The sequence below is a fragment of the Metopolophium dirhodum genome, chromosome 6 (genome assembly GCF_019925205.1).
Source record: "Metopolophium dirhodum isolate CAU chromosome 6, ASM1992520v1, whole genome shotgun sequence".
Classification (NCBI taxonomy): domain Eukaryota; kingdom Metazoa; phylum Arthropoda; class Insecta; order Hemiptera; family Aphididae; genus Metopolophium; species Metopolophium dirhodum.
In genome coordinates, this window is record NC_083565.1 from 31,372,200 (window position 1) to 31,375,477 (window position 3,278).

Consider the following 3,278-nt stretch of genomic DNA (forward strand, 5'->3'; position numbering starts at 1 on the left):
TTGCCCCCCCCCCCCTCATGGAAAATAGTTAAATAGTTGTATTTTTGCTACATATTTATTTTATTTGTATTATCAAAATAAAGTTGATCACATAAATAAAAATGTAATATTTAAAGTAAAAAAAAAAAATAAAATATAAATATATGTGTTTAAATTATGATAGCGGCAAGTTAAATCGTATCATTTGACATGCCAATCTTAACTAATTTATATAAGTAATAAATTAGTGTTAATGGTATTATAGTTATAACCAGGGCTTGGGAATTGTAGTCCTTAACATCATTAAAATAAGCGCTTAAAAACATCATTATAAGAACTCAAATAAGCATGTGAAAAACTTAAATTTAAGTAAAAATATTTAATCTAAAAAAAAAAGCTGATTGGGTATCATTAATTGGTATTTATTTTTATTTTTATATTTTTCCAGTTTGAAGCGACAGCGGCGGAGGGTTTGATTGCACAATACTACTCCTCAGCAGCATCCATTGGTATTGGCAAAGCAGAACGTACTAATACTTTTACTGTTTGAATTGACCCATTTACTAATAATTTTGGATGTAAAATATCTTCAATTCTGAAGTGTCATTGACACACATTACTGTTTACGGTCAACTGGCAACCTAATGATAAACTCCAACCATATACATTTTCCTACAAAATAAGAAAAAAAGAATAGACATTAACAATTATTTTAAAACAATATTTATGAATGTTTATAAAACCTACTGTTGAAGGTTGGAAAAAGTTGATATCTTCTTTCTCTTCTACATCAGTATTAGTTATACATCCTGGTACAGCACAATGAGGATCAAAATCCTAAATTAATAAAATAAAATAAATTTAATTTATGTATGTATCATTATACAAAAATTACAAATCTTTAATTTAAAAGAACTAATACTAATTATTACGTTGACAATAGTATATATATTATACTTTCAACACTGAATTACTAAAAAAGTGTTTCAACTTTTTTTTTTATAAATACTGAAAACAAATTCAAAGATTAGTCAAAAATCTTGAAAACTTAATACTTGTTGCTCATAAATTGTTCTTTACAAAGGCAAATTTTTTTTTTAATTTCATAGTAATTTGAAGTTTGACAACATTTTTCATACTGAAACAAATTTAAAAATAATGAGAAGTTCTCTGCTGTGGATGTTGAGTGTATCTTGTGATTGAGTAAGTAACTGTAATGTATGAGTTTAATTTAAATTCAATGATAAGTCATTGCATGCAACAAATGATTTTGAGTGGAGATAGTCTGCCGTCTTATATTAATAAGTCATTTCATTTTACTATTAGTGAAACAGTTAGCAAAGGTTGTAGAAAAATAATCTAAATAATAATTTTAATATTATGTCATTGTGTTATTTTTGATTTCCAACAAAATAACATACATTGCTACAATTTTGACAATATTTAAGCTTCCAAAAAACTACGAGTAAAATATTGTTTATTTATTGATAGATATTGGGATTTGACAAGAACTACTTATGAGGAACCTTGTACTAAATGTCGGATATAATGAATTTAATTGTTTTATTCTGATTTACAATATATTATAGTAAAGTTAATTGACTTTTAACTGAATTTGTGTTCCATAACTAGTCTACAAATTAACTAGATTATATATGTTTTTGTAACAAAGCAAGTAAATAATTGAATAAAATGTGCACATACAGTTTCCCCCTAAAAATCGAACATACAAACGTTATATAATAATATATTTTACTTTAGCTGTGTAAAATATTTGAAAATAATTATTGATAATACCTCGGATAGTACACAGCATTTAAAACTCATTAATACACAAAATGAAAACTAAGAATTTGATTAATAATTCTTAAAGTTTAAGTGTAACCTTCTAGTTTTATTAAATTAAAGATTGGGAACAAATGATTTATTTTTATAGTTTTCAGTAGGTACACCATTATTATAGATCAACAAAATATATAAGTTTATAAAAACAGATGATTTATCTGCATAAATAATATTATAATTACCATTATATGTCCGTTCAGTGGTTACAAGTGCAAATTAATCATATAATCAGCAGCCTCGAATGGTAAATACTAAAATCAAATAATATAATACTATCATAGTTATAGGTACATGTAAGCATTAGAGAAGTTTCAAAATGAAATTTGAAATTATTAAAATATTATTTTACATAATATCATATTTTACCTTTTACACCACTAAATCGTAATGTAGGTAGGTATTCCCAAAATGAAATTCTGAATCTGAAACATTTTTTAAATATAATAATATCTTACACAATAAAAAATAAGTTTCAAACACTTTCATTAATTAAATAAAAAAATTTTTACATTTAACGTAATGTAGATTATCAAAAAATATGTTTTCTTTTGAATCGAAACCATGACCATCAAACGCACGCAGTGCTAAGGCAAACAGCAAACTGCACTCTGCTCAGAATTCTGCAACAGCCACTTGTTATCACAAGTTAGTAGTTAGTATAGTATAGACGAGATATGCAATCGTAGTTATCCCTGAAAAATATTATTGCCATGACAAAATAAAGTATAAACCTTGTTTACAAACAAAACACAAACTCATTGAATGTATCATCACAAGTCTAACTCAATTAGATAACAATAAATGATTTAAGAAATGTCGAATAATAAAAATTATTAATTAGGTACCTGCATCGAAATCATGAACATCAAAACATCAGACGCTCACAGTGGAAAAGCAAACAGCGAGGTGTACTCTGCTCGGAATTCTGCAGCAGCCACTAGTTGAGTAGTCACAAGTCAGTAGGTAGTCAGTATATAGCGGAAGAAGCGACGTGCAGATATACAAATCCTAGTTATTCCTGAAAAATATTATCGTCATGAACATTGTTTATAAACGTAACACGAAATCATTAAAATTTGTATCGTCACAAGTCTAACTTAATTGGATAACAATAAAATACGATTAAAGAAATGTGAAATAATAAAATAAATAAATTACCTTCATGTAAAAAGATGTAACCAATTACACAGAATAAGACAATGCCAATTATTTGTTTATTATCTAAATGTGTTGGTTATTAGAAGTGATGGACTCTATCGAATAATGACTATCGAATTATTCGATAGTATTTCAAATATTGGATAGTTCTGAAGTATTCGAATAATCGAATTATTCAATAGTTCTGAATTATTCGAATTTTCGATAGTTCTGAAAAAATTCGGTGTATTCGAACAGTTTTTAAATTGAAAACTATTCGGTCATATAAAAAAACATTCGAATGATACATTCGATAG

The 3,278-nt window shown here is 26.2% G+C and overlaps 1 long non-coding RNA gene across 1 annotated transcript; it reads right to left on the reverse strand.

Moving 5' to 3' along the window:
• Positions 1 to 385: 385 nt before the first annotated feature.
• On the reverse strand, positions 386 to 3,278 carry LOC132946931 (uncharacterized). Its single transcript, XR_009664806.1, has 7 exons — positions 2,983 to 3,278; positions 2,670 to 2,842; positions 2,334 to 2,516; positions 2,191 to 2,246; positions 2,007 to 2,075; positions 727 to 816; positions 386 to 651 (listed from the first exon to the last, which is right to left on the reverse strand). It is a non-coding gene; the product is annotated as an uncharacterized LOC132946931 (long non-coding RNA).